This window comes from Aotus nancymaae, unplaced genomic scaffold, assembly GCF_030222135.1.
Source record: "Aotus nancymaae isolate 86718 unplaced genomic scaffold, 86718_ANA_hifiasm-v0.15.2.pri h1tg000018l, whole genome shotgun sequence".
Taxonomy (NCBI): Eukaryota; Metazoa; Chordata; class Mammalia; order Primates; family Aotidae; genus Aotus; species Aotus nancymaae.
The window spans coordinates 16107026-16128091 of NW_026988430.1; positions in this window are offsets into that span (position 1 = coordinate 16107026).

A 21066-nucleotide genomic window follows, 5' to 3' on the forward strand; every position below is an offset into this window, starting at 1 on the left:
ACAACTCAAATTAGATTTTTTTAACAATCACTTTTAAATGTGCAAAGGATTTGAATAGACATTTTCCTGAAGAAGGTATACAAATGGCTAATAAGCAGATGAAAAGATGCTCAACTTCATTAGCCATCAGGGAAATGCAAATCAAAACCATAATAAGATACCACTTCGCACCCACTAGGGTGGCTAGAATCAAAAATAAGAAGCATTGGCAAGGATGTGGAGAAGTTGAAACTCCTGTGCAATGCTCCTGGGAATGTAAAATGGTGCAGCTGCTGTGGAAAACAGTTTGGCGTTTCCTCAGAAAGTTAAACATAGAATTACCATATGATCCAGCAATCCCACTTCTGGATATATACCCAAAAGAAGTGAAAGCAAAAACTCAAGAAATTTTGCACCAATGTTCATAATGGCATTATTCACAATAGCCAAAAGGTGAAAACAACATGTGTCCATCAGCAGATGAATCAGTAAATGTCTTATATAAGTAATGTGGAATATTATTTGATCATGAAAAAGAATGAAATCTTGATACATGCTGCAACATGAGTGAACCTTGAAAACGTTATGCTAAGTGAAAGAAGCTAGACACAAGAGGACAAAGATTACACATATCTGTGGTACCTAGAGTAGGCAAATTCATAGAGACAGAAAGTAGAGCGCTGGGGAGAAAAGAAAATGAGGAGCTATTGTGTAAAGGGTACAGCATTTCTATTTGGAGCAATGAAAATGTTCTAGAAATAGAGTAGTGATTGTTATACAAACAATATTGTGAATGTACTTAATGACACTGAGTTGTACACTTAAAAATGGTTTAAGTAGGCAGGGCGCGGGAAGTCGAGGCGAGCAGGTCACTTGAGGTCAGGAGTTCGAGACTAGCCTGGCCAACATGGTGAAACCCCATCTCTACTAAAAATATAAAAATATGCCAGGCGTGGGGGCATGCACCTGTAATCCCAGCTACTCAGAAGGCTGAGGCATGAGAATTGCTTGAACGGAGTTGGAGCAAGGTTCCAGAAGGTGAAGGTTGCAGTGAGCCAAGATGGTGCCACTGCACTCCAGCCTGGGTGACAAAGTGAGATGCCATCTAAACAAACAAACTAACAAACAAACAAACAAACCAAGGCATAGATAAATTCTGGTTGTGACCACAGCTTACCACCTGCCTCTCTGGAGAAAATCTCTCAGACTCCATGAAAAGTGATGGGTACAAATCAGTCCTGGGATGGGCCCAGGTCGCTGACCTCATGGTCCAGGTAAGCCTGAGCCTGGAGGCCTCCACTCCACAACAAACACCACAATTTGAATGTGTAAATAAATTCTGGAACAATTTAGGCGATCTCATGACTTTATGGAAATGTTTCACAAACATATTCATCACTAAGATAGACAGGTAAAAACTCAAATCCACTTGAATTCAAGGTGAGAATCAGAACAAACAAGGCCTGAGTAGTGAGATGAGCATCCACCTTTGACCTCGTTTGAAGACTCAGCCTGCTTTGACTCAGATGTGGGTGTCTTTGTGCCAACTCACTAGCTGCATGGCCTTGAGCAAGTGGATTAAATTTTCTGTGCCTCTATTTCCTCGTCTGTAAAACAAGGCTAATAGTAGTACTTTCTCAAGGATTGTTGAGAGGATGTAATGAGTGATCCCTCTAAAGGACTGGAAACAGTGCCTGGCACACAGTGAGTGCTCAATGAATGTTACTTCCATTGACCATGGGGTCCATCGTGGTAGACACTCCACATCCATTACAGGGGCAGACCCAGTGTGTTTCCCACCCCAAAGTCATTTTTCTCCCCCTCTTCCTCTGCTGCTAAAGGTGGCTCTCCATGCTAGCTTTTGGAAATGTTGGGTATTTATTTCACCAGACTCCTTCCCAGCAAAAGATAGCCATGGTTCAGTTCTGGCCAATGAGATGTAACAAAATGTGTGGGAGGTGTCTGAGAAATGTTTCCTCCTTGATAAGAGAGATGTGTGAAAAAGCAAAACAAAAAACGCTTCTGATTTCATGCTTTGGGTACTCTGGTGTGAAGACTTGATGCTTGTAGCTGATGCAGCCATCTTGCCACCATGAGGGAGGAGTCACATGGATTGCAGAAACTTAGACTTAATGCCTTGATATTACTCATCGCTGGTATCATTGATCCTATGCTAGAATCACTTACCTTCTGCCTTCTCATTAGCTAGAGCAACTCAATACATTTTATTTTATTATTATTATTATTATTTTGAGACAGTCTCGCTCTGTTCGCCAGGCTGGAGTACACTGGCGCAATCTCAGCTCACTGCAACCTCTGCCTCCTGTGTTCAAGAGATTCTTGTGCCTCAGCCTCCCGAGTAGCTGGGGCTACAGGCATGTGACACCACACCCGGCTAATTTTACTTTATTTTATTTTTTGTTTTTTTGTTAGGGACATGGTTTCACCATATTGGCCAGGCTAGTCTCCAACTCCTGACCTCAGGTGATCCACCCAACTTGGCCTCCCAAAGCACTGGTATTATAGGTGTGAACCACCTTGCCCAGCCAATACATTTTATTTGAAAGCAACTATAAATCCCACTTTCTGTTGCAATCAAGAGTATCTTAATTAGTATCATAAGCTAAGGAATCCTTCCAACCTAACCCTGTGATGCAAGTATTGTTCCCATTTCACAGGTGAAGAAGCCAAAAGCAATGTGACAGGAGTTATGAAGATATATTACCTAATTTAATCCTCAGTGAAACTCTGTAAGGGGTAAGGTCGGTTGCCTCGCCGGGGGCTCGGACACACCCCCTTCCCTCTCCGGGGGCTTGGACACACCCCCTCCCCTCACAGGGACCTCGGACATGCCCCCCTCCCTTGCTGGGAGCTCGGACACGCCTCCTTCCCTCTCCGGGAGCTCGGACACACCCTCTTCCCTCTCCGGGAGCTCAGACACACCCGCTTCCCTCTCCGGGAGCTCGGACACACCCTCTTCCCTCTCCGGGAGCTCAGACACACCCCCTTCCCTCTCCGGGAGCCTGGACACACATCCCCCCACCCCACCCCCGCAACGGCCGGGAGCCTGGGGAAAAAAGCCCCATCAGGACCTACCTGATACCATTTTGTCCCATCCAGGCCCCACTCCATGCCTGCCATTTTGTCTTCTGCAGGCCCCACTCCATGCCTGCCATTTTGTTTTCTGCAGGCCCCACCCTGTGCCTGCCATTTTGTCTTCCTGCCTACTATTTTGTCCTATCTGGGCCCCACTCCCCTCCATTTTTATTCCATCCGGGTCCCACTCCCCTCCCTTTTGTCCCACTCACCTTGGGCACAGCCAATCAAACGCCTCCACTCCCTATAAAACCCCGTACCTGAGAGGCGTCCCCGTGACTTCTCCGGCCCCTCCTGTCCGGACAGCAGAACCTCACCCGGGAGCCTGAATAAATTCCTTCACATTGGATTATTTTCGTGCTGGCCTCAGTTTCTTCATTTCAAACGTGGCAAGAACCCAAGAACAAACCTTACATAAGGTAGGTTTTAATCTCCATTTCAAATTTCTGTACACATTTAGGAGATTCAATATTGCCCAGCCTCACACAGTGTATACACTGACTAGATGGGACTTGAACCCAGATCTTCCAATTCTAAATAGAATGTTCTTCCCAACATTCTTTGGTACTTTTATCTAGCATCAAAATCCTTTTGGACATTTTACTTCACTGCTGATGTTGAATAAATAAAAATTCAGCAACTCTAATTTAGGTCACGTCAACCTGAACATAATTATGTTCATTGCTTAGAAAGTGCACTTGCTAACGAAATATTAGTCATAAGGAGAAAGAATGGTGGCCACAGCTGGATGAAATTCACAGCCCTAAGACCCATGTGCCAATGTATATTTCTGTCTTTAGGCACTCAGAGAATTTATATTCCCCATCCGCACTTCGACTGGTAATTGCCCAGCGTCTGTTCTTTTTAAGTCTTTATTATTTTTTATTCTCTCCCAGATGTTGAGTTGGGCTGCAGTGATTTCAGGATTTCAGTGAGAGGTCCAGCTGCTGGTTTTGGGAAGTATCCATGTTTTGTTTCTTTTCAGTCCTTCAACTTGAATTTATGATGAGGTTTTGATGAATGGTTCCCTTCTCCCAGCCCTGCCCTCTTTGCATGTGTCTGCGTCTGTGATATCTTAGGTTTAATTATGCGGATGTGTCTCTTGTTAGAAAATTTATGTGATGACTGTTGCCAAGATCCAGGAGCCAGAACCAGGGATTTGTGGTCTAAACATCCTTGACTCCACTCTGTAGTATATCCAAAGTGAATCTAGGAAGAACAGGTAGCTTGTTAATTTAAGGCTCTATCAGGTTGAGAGTTTGAGAACGTGTCAGCCCTGCAGTGAATTGCAGACATATGATGGGAACCAAGGATTTGAAGTGCCAAGGCAAGATTAGAGGCAGAGGTAGGGGAGCAAGGATAGAGATGAATGGGAGAGGGAAGATGGGGATGGATGGGTGAGTGTATTTACTATATTTGCATAGATAGGACCTTACAATTTGGACCCTTGCCATCCAGAGACTGCTGGCACCATCCAATAAACTTGGTTAAATTCACTCACTTCTTGGCTTTCCAACTCAATTTTTTAAAACATAGAGACAGGGTCTCTCTCTTTTGACCAGGATGGTTTTGAGCTCTGGACTTAAGTGATCCTCTCACCTTGGCCTCTCAAAGCACTGGGATGATAAGCATGAGCCACTGTGCCTGGCCTCCAACTAGATTATACATTCTTTAAATTCAAATCTATTCTAGTTATTTCTTGCTATGTCATAAATCACCCCCAAATTCAGTGGCTTAATGCAACAAAAGTCATTTTACTGTCTGTCATTGTTTCTGTGGGTCAGGAATTTGGGACAGTCTCGTCTGGACAGTTCTGGCCAGTGGTCTCATGTAATTGCAACCAGACAATGGTTGAAGCAGCTGAGGGCTGGCAGGACATCTTTCTTCAAGTAGGTTCAGGGCCTCTCTATTTAGAGGAGTTTGAGCTTCCTCACAGCATGGCGGACTCTGGGGCAGCCAGACTGCCTCCGTGGCTGAAAACTTCAGAAGTGAGTATTCCAGAGTATGGGGACCACTGCATTGTTTGCTGTGACCTTTCTGCTATACTTTATTCGTCAAAACACGTGCAAAAGCTCACGTGCAAAAGCTCACTTAATTTCAAAGGAAGGGAACATTGACTTCACCTCTTGATGGGAGGAATGCCAAGGTTACATTGTAACAAGAGCTACTGGGATGGGAGAGCCCTTGGTGGCCATATTGGAATATGTGCCTTCATAAGGCTTAAACTTTCCTGTCTGTTTATTATTTATTTATTTTTACCTCTCCCATAGTGCCTATCATTGAGCTACCATTACCAGAAGTGCTCCATGGGTGCTGACAACCTGATGCAATTCAATGCAACAAATTATTTATTGATTCATTTTACAAATTGCTCATTGAACACATATAGTGCCAGGTACTGAGTTGGGCACGGGGGACAGGGGACACCATAGTAGACAATTCTGCCTGTCCTCATGGCACCTCATATCACCTACCGAAAGAGATGCCATTGATAATCAGATAATCAAAGAAATATTGTACGTTGGGACTGGATTCGTCTGTTCTTATGCTGCGAATAAAGACATACCTGAGACTGGGTAATTTATAAAGGAAAGAGTTTTAATGGACTCACAGTTCCAGATGGCTGAGGAGGCCTCACAATCATGGCAGAAGGCAAAGGAGAAGCAAAGGCAGGTCTCACATGGTGGCAGGCAAGGAGAGCTTGTGCAGGGGAACTCCCATTTATAAAACCATCAGATCTTGTGAGACTTACTCACTACCACGAGAACAGTGTGCGGGAAACCACCCCAATGATTCAATTCTCTCCACCTGGCCCCGCCCTTGATACATGAGGATTATTACAATTCAAGGTGAGATTTGGGTGGGGACATGGCCAAACCATGTCAGGGACAAACCATATGAAGGAAAAAACCATGAGGTTCTGGCTGGGCATGGTGGTTTATACCTGTAATACCAGCACTTTGGGAGGCAGAGGCAGGAGGATGAACTGAGGTCAAGAGTTCAAGACCAGACTGGCCAACATGGAGAAACTCATCTCTACTAAAAATACAAAAATTAGTCTGTTGTGGTGGCACATGCCTGTAATCCTAGCTACTCAGGAGGCTGAGGCAGGAGAATCGCTTGAACTTGGGAGGCAGAGGTTGCAGTGAGCCAAGATCATGCCACTGCACTCCAGCCTGGGTGACAGAGCGAGACTCCATCTCCAAAAAAAAAAAAAAAAGGAGTTCTAAGTTAAGTGCTTAGGAGAGCATGGAGCTGATTGCAGAGAGGACTGGGAAGACCCAGAGACAGATTTCCTGAGGAACCCACTTAAGGATGGAGATTAAGAGTTATGAGTTATGAGGCTGGACGCGGTGGCTCACGCCTATAATCCCAGCACTTTGGGAGGCCGAGGCCGGCGGATCATGAGGTCAAGAGATCGAGACCATACTGGTCAACAAGGTGAAACCCCATCTCTACTAAAAAGAAAATACAAAAACTAACTGGGCATGGTTGCGCTTGCCTGTAATCCCAGCTACTCGGGAGGCTGAGGCAGGAGAATTGCTTGAACCCAGGAGGCAGAGGTTGCGGTGAGCTGAGATTGTGCCATTGCACTCCAGTCTGGGTGACAACAGCGAGACTCTGGCTCAAAAAAAAAAAAAAAAAAAAGAGTTATGAGTTATGTGCCAGGCAGGGGCACTAAAGGAGGGCCAAGAAGGCCTGGGCATAGGCAGGCAGAGTGCACAGGGGTGACTGAGAGGCAGGCATCCTATGCTTGTGAAGATGCTGAAATCATGACTGATGGGAAGCCTCCTCTTTCTCATTGGGGGCTGGGGAAGGGTGTCAGTCAGCCTGGAAAGTAAATGTCATTTCAGGTATTTAGGGGACTGAAAAGCTGTTACAGGGAAATAGATAGAGGCTTGGAACGTGTCAGGAGGGCTCTTTCAAGAAATGACAGAGCATGGGCATCCCGAGGAAGGGTCTCATGACATCCTCAGCAGCTGGTGGCACTGGTGAAGTGGGTGAGCTCCGAAGGTGACTCGGGAAATGATGAAGGTTACTGCCAAGCCGGTTCAGTGCTGCTGGATAATGATGGCTTCTTCTGTTCTTCTCTCTTCCAAATGCCATGCCAGTGGCTCTCAAGGGACAATCTAACTCAGCACCACACTGGCAAAGGATCTGGGGGCACAAAGCCCCTGAGCTTGATGTTCCTGCATGTCTTGGATCATAGCCAGGGCCAGGACTAGGGTGGAGTGCAAGAGGCTCCTAGGGTGCAGAATGTAAGGAAACAGTCTCAAGTTGCCCCTCCACTTGAACGACCCTGAGAGAACCTGGCTCCTGAAAGCTTGCACCCTAGTCCCAGACCTGTGTGAGATATATTTGGAACTGCCTCCTGATTGACAGTGGCAATCCTCAGCAAAAACTTCAGGGTCGCAATCCTCAGCAAAAACTTCCGGGTCAAGAAAGGATCTATGAAGAGAGCCATATCTAAGCTAAGACCAGGGTTACCCAGGTGGAGGGAAGAATTATTCCAAGAAAAGATAATAGCATCTAGAAAATCCTAGCGACCTTCGAGAGCCTGGCTCACTTGCAGGATTGAATGAGAGAAGTCATTTTAACAAGACGATGAGCTCTTCTAGCATTTGCTTGTGTCTTCTAAATGTTATGGGTGCAGGGCTGGTATTCTTCTGGGTCCTGGTGAGTGACACCCATGGGATTGCAGAACCATACGCTAACCATGAGGAATTGGGTAGAGCAAGGTAAAGTTGAAGGAGAGCCATCCGTTCCATAAATAATGGCTCAGGCTACAGCTTGATGGGGCTGCAACCAGGGACTCTCAGCCTGGGTTAGAACAGAAATGAGGAAAAATGGGAGAGAGAAGGTGCTTTGTACACACGAGAGGGGGTGCAACTCTACGACTCATACCACCCTGGACCAGGGTACCCTAATCTCTCACTTGCATCAGAACAATAGCCTCTTAACGGCCTCCCCACCTCTGCCCCTGCCCTCTGCAGGGGTCCCCAACCCTAGGCCCGGCATCAGTATCAGTCCATGGCTTGTTAGGAACCGGGGCTGGCTGCACAGCAGGAGGTAGGCAGTGGGGAAGCCAGAAGGCTTCATCTGTATTTACAGCCATTCCTCATCACTGGTATTAACTGCCTGAGCTCCACCTCCAGTCAGATCAGCCTGGGCGTTAGATTCTCATAGGAGTGTGAACTTCACATGGGAAGGATCCAGATTGCGTGCTCCTCATGAGCATCTAACTAATGCCTGATGATCTGAAATGGAACAGTTTCTAATACACTTTTTTTTTTTTAAGACGAAGTCTCACTCTGTTGCCCAGGCTAGAGTGCAGTGACCTGATCTCAGCTCACTGCAACCTCCACCTCCCAGGTTCAATGGCTTCTCCTGCCTCAGCCCCTTAGTAGCTGGGATTATAGGTGTGGGCCACCATGCCCTGCTAATTTTGTATTTTTAGTGGAGATGGGTTTCATCATGTTGGCCAGGCTAGTCTTGAACTCCTAACCTCAAGTGATCCACCTGCCTTGGCCTCCCAAAGTGCTGGGATTACAGGTGTGAGCCACCACGTCCGGCCTAAAATGGAACAGTTTCATCCCGAAACCATACCCTCCCACCCACCACACCTTCCTGCCCTGTGGAAAGATTGTCTTCCATGAAACTGGTCCCTGGTGCCAAAAAGATTGGAGACTGTTGCCCTGCTGGCTACACAGTAAATAAGATCATGTCCCTAGCTTCCTTAAAACCCTGCAGTGGCTTCTATCCACTTGGAGTAAAAGCTGATGTCCTTTTTTAAAATTATTTTTTTGAGACAGTATTTTGCTCTTGTTGCCACGCTGGAGTGCAATGGTGCAATCTCGGCTCACTGCAACTTCCACCACCCAGGTTTAAGTGAGTCTCCTGCCTCACCCAGGTTTAAGTGAGTCTCCTGCCTCACCCAGGTTTAAGTGAGTCTCCTGCCTCACCCAGGTTCAAGTGATTTTCCTGCCTCACCCAGGTTCAAGTGATTCTCCTGCCTCACCCAGGTTCAAGTGATTCTCCTGCCTCAGCTTCTCAAGTAGCTAGGATTACAGGCACCCGCCACCACGCCCAGCTAATTTTTCATATTTTTAGTACAGATGGAGTTTCACTGTGTTGCCAGGCTGATCTCAAACTCCTGACCTCAGGTGATCCACCCACCTCCGCCTCTCAAGTGCTGGGATTACAGGCATGAGCCACCGCACCGGATATGCTGATGTCCTTTATATGGCCTGTAAGCCCTCCATAATGAGACCTCCCCTAAATTCTCTGACTTGCCCCAGCCTGCATATAGATTATAATTTTCTTCAAGTGTCCTCTTCCTCTATAAGCGCTGTAAGGGCAGGGATTTGTGCTTGCTTGCTTTCTTTTCTTTTCTTTCTTTTTTTTTTTTTCTTTGAGACAGAGTCTTGCTCTGTCACCAGGCTAGAGTGCAGTGCAGTGGTGCCATCTTGGCTCATTACAACCTCCGCCTCCCGGGTTCAACTAATTCTCCTACCTCAGCCTCTGGAGTAGCTGGGATTACAGGTGCCCACTAACATACCCAGCTAATTTTTTGTAGTTTCAGTAGAGAGGGAGTTTCACCATGTTAGCCAGGATGGTCTACATCTTCTGACCTCATGATTCACCCACCTCGGCCTTCCAAAGTGCTGGGATTACAGGCGTGAGCCACCGCGCCTGGCCGATCTGTGCTTTCTTTATAAACCACTCTAGCTTGGCCAGGCGTGGTGGCTCACACCTGTAATCCCAGCACTTTGGCAGGCCGAGGCAAACTGATCACCTGAGGTCAGGAGTTTAAGACCAGCCTGGCCAACATGGTGAAACCCCATCTCTACTAAAAATAAAAAATTAGCCAGCTGTGGTGGCACATGCCTGTAGTCCCAGCTACTCAGCAGGCTGAGGGAGGAGAATCGCTTGAACCCGGGAGGCGGAGGTTGCAGTGAGCCGAGATCACGCCACTGCACTCCAGCCTGGGCAACAGAGTGAGACTCTGTCTCAAAAATAAAAATAAATAAATAAATAAGTAAACTACTCTAGCTCATTGTTGCCATGCAGGAAGCAGGCTCAGTGTTGCCAGAGCTTCTGATTTTGCAAGAGAAATTTTTATGTCAAATTCAACGCTTACGTATTGGCAAGTAAAGTTTTTCTTTAACATTGCTGGCCAAATAAATTAAAGGCAACAAATCTCTAATTTCTGGCCTCTGGTTTTGTGAAAAGGAGTGGTGCCAGATTTGGAAAGTGGACTGCAAAGTCTGATGATGAGGTCCTGAGAGCCTTGTGTGGAGTGGAAATGGGAGGTGGGGCCCCCAGCTGCCCTCCTGGGCCTCTGGTTTATATGCTCGGCCACGACCACTAGGGGGAGCTCAAGGCTTCCTCCCCTCTGATTACACCTGGGCTCCACCCCAGGAGCCAACAGCCAGGAGCTCAGTTCCTTTGCAGGGCCAAGGGAAGGTGCATCTGGTGTGACAAGCAAAGTGGCCCAAGACTCTCGGGCCCATGTGGCAACGTCTCTTTGGACTTCCCTTGGGATTTCTCTTGGGAGTTCCCTGTACTGGAATTGTTCTGGCTCCTCTAGTTGGATTCCTGCTTCTCAGACCCTTGGTATCCAGATACACCTGAGCAGCATCCACCTGCAATAAATAGCCAAGCATGAAGAGGATGAGGCCTTGGAGGGGAGGAAGAGAGCAGGAAGGCCCAAGCTGGGGTTATGACCAGAAGCTTCAGTGCACACACTGGGAGGACTGAATATCTGTTTCCTGAACCAACATTGGAGGGCAGGCCGCTTATCAAGAATAGGGGGACTTGGGAGGGGAGCGCAGTGACTCACGCTTGTAATCCTATCACTTTGGGAGGCAGAGGTGAGCAGATCACCTGAGGTCAGGAGTTCAAGACCAGCCTGGCCAACATGTTGAAACCCCATCTTTACTGAAAATACAAAAATTAGCCAGGCATGGTGGCGCACACCTGTAGTCCCAGCCACTCAGGAGGCTAAGGCAGGAGAATTGCTTGAACCTGGGAGGCAGAGGTTGCAGTGAGCCGAGATCATGCCACTGCACACCAGCCTGAGTGACAGAGCAAGGCTATATCTTTAAAAAAAAAAAAAGCTGGGCGCAGTGGCTCACTCCTGTAATCCCAGCACTTTGGAAGGCTGAGGCGGGACGATCACCTGAAGCCAGGAGTTCGAGACCTGCCTGACCAACTACTAAAAATACAAAAAATTAGCTGGGTGTGATGGCACATGCCTGTAATCCCAGTTACTCGGGAGGCTGAGGCAGGATAATGGCTTGAACCCGGGAGGCAGAGGTTACAGTGAGCCCAGATGGCGCCATTGCACTCCAGCCTGGGCAACAAGAGTGAAACTTTGTCTCAAAAAAAAAAAAAAAAAGAATAGTGGGACTTGGGAATCTGGACTGCTATGGTCTGAATGTTTGTGCCTCTCCAAAATTCATGTGTTGAAATCTAATCCCCAATGTGTTGGTATTAAGAGGTGGGGCCTTTAGGAGGTAATGAGGTGATTAGGAGGTGAATGAGGTTGGTGCCTTCACCCTTTTCACCATATGAGGACAAACAGAAAGTGCCATCTGTGAGGAATGGGCCCTCACCAGACACTGAGTCTACTCACACTTTGATCTTGGACTTCCAGCCTCCAAAATGTGAGAAAGAAATATCTTTAGTTGGGCAGGCACGGTGGCTCATGCCTGTAATCCCAGCACTTTGGGAGGCTGACGTGGGCAGATCACCTGAGGTCAGGAGTTCGAGACCAGCCTGGCCAACATGGCGAAACCCCGTCTCTACTAAAAATACAAAAAATTAGCCAGGGGTGGTTGCGGGCACCTGTAGGCTCAGCTACTCTGGAGGCTGATGTAGGAGAATCGCTGTAACCCGGGAGGCGGAGGTTGCAGTGAGCCGAGATAGCGTCACTGCACTCCAGCCTGAATGACAAGAACGAAACTCAGTCTCAAAAAAAAAAAAATCTTTTGTTTATAAATTGCTCCGACTAAGGCATTTTGTTGCAGTGACTTGAACAGGCTAAGACATGGCCCAGTATCCTCTTTCTCATAGTTACTAACGCTCTCAGGAGGGAGGTGGTATCTCTATTTTTGTAGACAAGGACAACAGACTTGGAGAAACGATAAACCCAAGGCCACCCGCTGTGAGTGGCGGGATTTGATTTGAACCCAGGGCTGTGTGATGCAGGAAATTGTGTTCTGTCTACTCCACAGCTCAGCCCAGGAGAGAATGCCTCAGTGAACCGTAAAAGCACAGGGTCACAGCCATGGAACTAGAAGGGAACTTTAAAGTCACTGAGTTTGATGCCCCTTTGGACTTGACACCCTTCTTTATTGCTTTTAACCATTAGTCACTAGTGAAAACTTTTTTTTTTTTTTTTTTTTTTGAGAGAGTCTCACTCTGTCTCTGTCACCAGGCTGGAGTGCAGTGGCACAATCTCTGTTCACTGCAACCTCCACCTTCCAGGTTCAAGCAATTCTCCTGCCTCAGCCTCCCAAGTAGCTGGGATTACAGGCATGCACCACCACGTCCAGTTAATTTTTGTAGTAGAGACAGGGTTTCACCATGTTGGCCAGGATGGTCTCAATCTCTTGACCTTGTGATGATCCACCTGCCTCTGCCTCCCAAAGTGTTGGGATTACAGGCGTGAGCCACCACACCCGGCATGAAAACTCTTGTGATGGCGCGTGCGCGCTCGCTCTCTCTCTTTCTCTCTCTCTCTCGCCTGTGGCCCTGACCACTAATAGCTTTGTCCTCTCTCCTTGAGGAGGTCTGCTCTGTGTTTGACTGAAGACCCCATTTCAGAAATGAAACCCTCCCAGCTTGTCTTAACAATGCATCTTTTATTTAAAAGGACCCCATTTAGCAAAAAAGACCATACGCTGGGATTTGAATCAAAGATCAGTAGAAGCAGCAGAAGCCAGAAGCAAAAATGATGGGCTCCTTTGTTGTGGATCAGAGCCAGGCATAGAAGGAGCATGTGAAAGAAAGGTTGTCGGGCCACACCTTTGGGGCACTTTGAACCAGCTTCCCTGTGAAGGTTCACCGGACATTGCTCTGAGAAAGAGCTAGCTGCCCCCCTGCCTTCCTCTTCTCACCAGCTGCAGACTGGCATGCGTGTCTCCCAGAGCTCTCTGGTTCCTTTGGTCTGCTCTTGTCTGCTTGGCCAAAAGAGACATCACTCACTGGTGCCATGAAGTCAGAGCAACAACAGGCCTGTGCAGATGTGTGGAGGGTGGGCGGTGCATGTGGGGGTGGGGAGCAGGCTCGGGTCTCATCAAAGCTGATCGTGATATGAGATTTAGTTCCTCCCTCCCACTCGCTTCATTTGCACACTTTAAGGCAACTTGCTGAATTACATGAGTTCAGTTGATAAGCCCTTCCCCCATAAAGTCTTCCAAGAGAAAGCACTCGCTGTGAATGCACTAATCAGATCCAGCGAGAAAGTTGTTACAGCACCTTTCCCTGAAATGCGATCATCCTGTTTCTAATTTACTGATTCTACAATAAGTAAATGCCTTCATTAATTTCATGAGAAAAACACATTAACCTACTTACAGATCTCCTGTTTTCTCATGTAATCATGAATAATATCAGTTCCCTTTAATAAATGGAACCCATAAGGAAAATCAAGAATAATTACTTTGTTTTTTAACATTCAGTGATTAACATTTCAAAAGCAATTTAAATAAATACAATGTGAATCTAAAATGGGGCTGAAGGCAGTGATCTGTCTGGAGGAAAACAATGTTCACTTGAACCTGGGGCAATTTAAAATTTGTGTTTTCTGTTTTTTCTTTTCCTTTTTTTTTTTTTTTAAGAGATGGGGTTTCACCATGTTGGTCAGGCTGGTCTTGAACTCCTAACTTTGTGATCTGCCTACTCGGCCTCCCAAAGTGCTGGAATTACAGGCATGAACCACCGTGCCCAGCCTATCTTTTTCCTATCTTTTTTTTGAGATGGAGTCGCGCTCTGTCGCCCAGGCTGGAATGCAATGGCGCGATCTCGGCTCACTGCAACCTCCGCCTCCTGGGTTCAAGCGATTCTCCTGCCTCAGCCTCCTGAGTAGCTAGGACTACAAACCCGCACCACGACACTCGGATAATTTTTGTATTTTTAGTAGAGACCGGGTTTCACCATGTTGGTCAGGCTGGTCTCAACTCCTGACCTTGTGATCCGCCCGCCTCAGCCTCCCAGAGTGCTGGGATTATAGGCATGAGTCACCTCGCCGGGCCAAAATCTGTGTTTTCTAATACGGCTGTGTATCACGAATTTATGAACCAGTGAATCAGATAATGTCCAAGATTTCAAGGTGACGGTGAACGCATCCAGGGTCACTCCTGCAAGTGTTTATGCTTCAAGGACAACAGGAGCCTGGAGTGCATGGCCCTTTCCTCCGCACACCCCACCCCTCCCATGTCTTCAGCGAGCTGGAGGCAGAAGCAGAGAGTTGCTCTCTGCAGCTCTTTCCTCTGACAGTTGCTGGAGACCTTTGGGATGTGGATTCTGGCAACGCCGTCTTATTTCTTCACCTGCTCTGTGCTTTCCAAACTTTCTCTGCCACCGTGGTCGGCTGGATAGTGCCCTACTGAAAGATGCCCATGTCCCAACCCCTGGAACCTGAGAATGTGTTACCTTGTTTGACAAAAGAATAAACAAGAAAAAAGACTTTGGGGGTGTGATTGCATTAAGGACCTTGAGATAGAGAGATTATTCCAGATTATTCAGGTGGTCCTAAACGCCATCACAGGTATCCTTATGAAAGGAAAGCAGGCTGGTTTTGGTAGCTCACACCTGTAATCCCAGAACTTTGGGAGGCCGAGGTAGGCAGATCACTTGAGGCCAAGAGTTTGAGATCAGCCTGGCCAACATGACAAAACCCCGTCTCTACAAAAAATACAAGTAATAATCCCACCTACTCAGGTGGCTGAGGCACAAGAATCGCTTGAACCCAAGAGGAAGGTACAGTGAGCCAAGACTGTGCCACTGCACTCCAGCCTGGGTGACAGAGTGAGATTCTGTCTCAACACACACACGCAAAAGAAGTATAGAAAAAAAAAAAAACAGGGAAGCAGAGGGAGATTTGTATACACACAGAAGGAGAGGAAGTGATATGACCGTGGAGGGAAAGATTGGAGTGATGAGGCCACAAGCCACAGAATGTGGGCAGCCTCCAGAGAAGCTGGAAGAGGCAAGGGAGGGCTTCTCCCTTAGAGCCTTCAGAAGGAACACAGACCTGTTAGCACCTTAATTTCAGCCCAGTGAAACTGATTTAAAAGTTCTGGCTTCCAGAACTGTTGGAAAATAAATATGTGTTATTTTAAGCCACCAATTTTGTAGTATTTATTACAGAAGCCACAGGAAACAAAGCCATCTTCATGATTTCTGCTATATCTGTGTACCAACAGCATTTTTGTTTGCTAACATGTTTCTTTCAATCAAGTCTGAGCTAAGATAGCTATCTATTTTCACTTTGTCCTAGTAATAATATTTGTGAATTATACAAGTTTAATATACACAAAATAAATATTCAATTTAACTCATTTTATTTATTTATATTTTATTTATTTATTATTTTCTGAGACAGAGTTTCGCTCTTGTTGCCCAGGCTGGAGTGCAATGGTGCGATCTCGGCTCACCGCAACCTCCGCCTCATGGATTCAAGCGATTTTCCTGCCTGAGCCTCCTGAGTAGCTGGGATTACACACCTGGCTAATTTTGTATTTTTAGTAGAGACAGGGTTTCTCCATGTTGGTCAGGCTGGTCTCAAACTCCCGGCCTCAGGTGATCTCCTCACCGCAGCCTCCCAAAGTGCTGGGATTACAGGTGTGAGCCACCTCACCCAGCCCAATTTAACTCATTTTAAATACACATCTCTATGTCCTCTATAATTATTGAGTCAACCATCAGACCACCAATAAAAGTGACCAACTTTCTGTGAAACACGAACCCAGCTCCACACAGCTCGGGAAGATTCTATCATGCAGCTGAGCTTTCAAAACTGCTCTGTTTCATTCAAATTTCACTTGAAAATGATCAGAAGAAAGAAAGAATCAGCCCCTTTAAAAATAGAAGCCATTTCTCCCGCAAAATTTCACAGAACCAGATTTTAAAATGCAGAAATGAGCAGAATCTTAAATCCTTCTTGATAAAGTTCCTATTACTTTTAAATGGCAAAAATTGCAATCACTTTTGCATCGACCTAATACCATACAAGTAAGGACCCTTACAGAGGAAGGAGGGAGCCATCGAGTGTGCTAGCAGGGAGCTGGGGCTGGTGGCAGAATCTAGCTAATAGGAGTCTTCTTTTCCCAGCCTGAACCGGAATTGCAGGTGCCCAGTGTTTTTCTCTCTCTTTTCTGCCTTAGGGCGCAAAAATACATAGGCAAAGCAGGAATTACTGTGCAAGGGGAGATGCAAAGATTTTTAATGCTGAAGAATGGTGAAGTAGTAGAATTTAAAAGGCCCCTTGCCCCTCAACTGGAGACAAATATGCTGACTGTAAAATACTTTCCCACAACTCAAGCAGAGGAATGGGCAAAGCAAATTTCTCCCAAAGAATTGGAACTGTCAAAACAGGCACAGTCAGGGAGACCTTCAGCTCCAAAAAGAGTCAGACTAGTACTGCTTAAACCTGGGAGTAGATATGGATAAGCAGTGGTCACTGAGAGTGAAATCTAAAAGGAGCCAGTCCTGGATTTGCACTTACATTACCCCCCGCCTTTTTTTTTTTTTGAGATGGAGTCTCCTTTGGTCGCCCAGGCTGCAGTGCAGTGGCGCGATCTCGGCTCACTGCAACCTCTGGTCTCCTGGGTTCAAGCAATCCTCCTACCTCAGCTGAGTAGCTAGGATTATGGGCGTCCACCACCACGCCCAGCTAATTTTTGAATTTTTAGTAAAGATGGGGTTTCACCATGTTGGCCAAGCTGGTCTCGAATTCCTGACCTCAGGTGATCTGCCCGCCTCGGCCTCCCAAAGTGTTAGATTACATGCGTGAACCACCACACCTAGTGATTTTACAAAAACAATGTAAAAAACATTGTTTCATCACAAGACATTACGGCATGTAGGAAGTGCTCCAGACATATTTAGAGACTGATAAATGATGGCCAGCTCTGGTGGTGCATACCTGTAATCCCAGCACTTTGGAAGGCTGAGGCAGGAGGATCACTTGAGCCCAGGAGTTCAAGACCAGCCTGGGCAACATAGTGAGACCCTGTCCGTACAAAAATAAAATAAAATAATTAGCCAGGTGTGGCCACGCCTTAGTCCTAGCTACTTGGGAAACTAAGGCAGGAGGCTCACTTGAGCCCAGGAATTTGAGGTTGCAGTGAGCTATGGTTGTACCACTGTATTCCAGCCTGGATGACAGAGGGGCAAGGGGCCTTTTAAAAAGAAAGAATGAATGAATGATAAATAACCAGATCCTCTCCTTTAATTTATACATTACTTCTACTGTTGAGAAAAGTAATTTGAAAACAAAATTCTACTTTTTAATCCTAAAAGGTTGATAGCTTGGATCACAAGCCTATGATATGGGGCCTCACCCACCAACCGTGGGGCAATCCAAGGCTTCTGACTACACAGAAGACAACAGTCATAGGTGTTCTTTTTTTCTGTACCTAGGCACTGCTCTGGCCCATCTTCTGATGGCCAACATCCACCTCAGAATTCTAGCACGGACTTTGTTTGTTTCCTGCTTCCATAAGAAAATGCCATAGACTCTACAATTTATAAACAATAGAAGTTTATTTGGTTCATGGTTCTGGAGACTGGCAAGTTCAAGAGCATGGCAGTGGCACCTGGCAAGTGCCTTCATGCTGCATTATAACACGGCAGAAGGGCATGCAAACATGAGCAAGACAGACAGAGAAACGGAAGCCAACCTGCATCCTTTTATTAGGAACCCACTCCCAAGATAACAAGCCTATAACTAACCCACTGGCATGACAGTAGGATTAATTCATTAGTTAATCATCTATTAAAGGGCCAACGTTCCAATACCATTACACTGGCAATTAAATGTCAACATGTGTTTTGGAGGGGACAGTCAAAGCAAGCAAGGATGCACCTTCTCCCTCCAGTGTCAGTTGAATGCTGATGGGGCTGTGGTAAATCACTGTGATTTTTGCCCTTCCAGGATCATTGCTTGCCTGCTTGCTTTCTTTCTCTTTCTTTCTTCCTTCCTTCCTCCCTTTTCTCTCTCTCTTTCTTTTTTTATTTTTTATTTATTTAGAGACGGGGTTTCACCATGTTGGTCTCTAACTCCTGACCTCGTGATCCATCCACCTCAGCCTCCCAAAGTGCTGGGATTCTAGGCATGGGCCACTGTGCCTGGCCTTCTTTTCCTTCTTTCCTTTCTTTCTTTCCTTCTTTCTGCCTTTCTTTCCTTTTTTTTTTTTTTTTTTGTTACTATTATCCAACACATTCCTTTAGGGGAAATCTTGAAAATTGTTGGGTTAGAATTAAGGCAGCCCTATTTATTGTCTAGGGGTGGCTGTACATCATAGACTAAGCCAATCCGCATATTTCATTTCCTTGGCCACAGTGAATGTGCAAGGGAGGAGTCAAAGAATCAGGCTGAGAACGTTTTATTCCAAATGCCTCAAGGAAGAAGCTTCACATCTGGGCTGAACCTGAGAGTCAGCAGGACTAGAGCAGCTGGGTGCCATGGTAATAAGAGAGCTTTAGGAGACTGAAGTCGACATGGAGTTACAGCAAATCAGAGGAAACCAGAGGTCGGACAAAGAGCTCACAGCATTGTTTGAGACTCTAGATTCAGCCATACCTGAAGCACGATTCCCCTGCACCCTTCAATTATATAAATCAACACATTATTATATCTTCTTTGTTTAAAGTTGGGCTTTCTGTTACATGCATTTGAAAATATCCTGAAAAAGTAGGGCTGAGGCATAAACTGCATCTCTGTAGAAACAGGGCATGTACCTCTTCTAGAGGCACATGATAAAAAGGTGTACCCGCTGGGCACAGTGGCTCACACCTGTAATCCCAGCACTTTGGGAGGCTGAGACGGGCAGATCATCTGAGGTCAGGAGTTCAAGACCAGCCTGGCCAACATGGTAAAACCCCATCTCTACTGAAAATACAAAATTAGATGGGCATGGTAGTGCACACCTGTAATCCCAGCTACTTGGGAAGCAGAGGCAGGAAAATCACTTTAACCAGTGAGGCAGAGGTTGCAGTGAGCTGAGATTGTACCATTGCATTCCAGCCTGGGCAACAAGAGCGAAACTCCATCTCAAAAATGAATGAATGAATGAATGAATAAATAAATAAATAAAAAGGTATACCTACCTGCTTTGGCTGGGCGCATGGCCACACATCAAGTTTAGCCTGGATTGCAGTCACCTCCTTGTCCCATCTGCTGGGTTTCCTTATACAGGGAATAACCTGCATAACTATACTTGGCAGTGACTGAGAAAGAATTTTCTCCTATAAGTAGCCAGCCTCCAAAATGACCCTCATGATACTCACCTTCTGGTATTCATACCCTTATGTATTCCCTCCTAGCCCTGTGTAGGGCTGACACGTGGTTCCAGTATGTTGTAGAAATAAGATGTGTAACTTCTGAAACTGAGTCATAAAAGCTATTGCAGCTCTGTCTTACTAGCTCTGGGATCACTCTCTCTGAGGGCAGCCGGCTGCCATGTCATAAGGACACTCAAGCAGCTCTATGGAGTGCTATACATGTTGAGGAACTGAGACCTCCTGCCAACAGCCATGACTAGCTCACCAGCTGTGTATGCGCCATCTTGGAAATAGCTCCTACAGCCCCAGTCAAGCCTTCAGATGATTGCAGCCCTGACTGACCTGTTGACCAGAGACCTCAAGCCAGAAGTACCCAGCTCAGCTGCTGTTGACTCAGCAGACCCACAGAACATATAAGATAAAAAATGTAGCCAGGCATAGTGGTGTGTGCCTATAGTCCCAGCTATTGGGGAGGCTGAAGTGGGAAGATCATTTGAGTCCAGGAGTTCGAGACCAGCCTGGGCAATGTAGTGAGATCCTGCCTCTAAAATCTAATGAATTAATTAAAATCAATATAAACAAGAATAGCATCAATTTTTTTTTAAAAAAGTCACTAGTTATTGTTGTTTTAAGCCACCATATTTTGAAATAATCTGCAATAGGAAAGTAGTGTACTCTTTATCAGTCTTCTCTTCCTCAGATCTATTTCCTCCTCCTGGGCAAATTCTCTGCCAGGGCTCCTCCCTGATTTCTTTAGCAGGCTATGCAGCCCTGCTCTAGGCAGCCCTCAGTCTCATCCTCTTTACTCAACGGCACTTTTCTAAAAATTGCCCTTTGATGCCTCTGCCGTGCTTCCTCTCCTGTATCCCTGTTCCTGCCTCTTCTCCACCTAAAAAGAAATGGCTCTTTCTCCTTCATACATTCCCCATTTTTCTGTTGACAAACATCATGACAACAATTGCAGTGGATAATCCTTGTGATAAGAAAATAGGTTTCTGGCCCGGTGCTTTGACTCATGCCTGTAATCCCAGCACTTTGGGAGGCTGAGGCGGCCAAATCACCTGAGGTCAGGAGTTCGAGATCAGCCTGGCCAACATGGCAAAACCTGTCTCTACTAAAAATACAAAAAATTATCCGGCATGGTGAGCTCCTGTAATCCCAGCTACTCTAGAGGTTGAGGCAGAAGAATTGCTTGAACCCAGCGGGGCGGAGGTTGCAGCGAGCTGAGATCGCACCACTGCACTCCAGTCTGGGTGACAGAGCGAGACTCCATCTCAAAAACAAAAAGAAAAAAGTAAAAGAAAAGACATTTCTTTAAGCATCTCAATAAACCGGGAAAATTCTGTTTTTGTTTTGAGGCTGTTGTCCCCTCGTTTGTTCCAGCTTTGCAAATGGCACAGAGGGGCAAAAGCTCCCACATCCCTTTCCTGTGGAGAAGTCCAGGCAGTCAGTGGAGCCCTGTGAGTTCTGATTTTC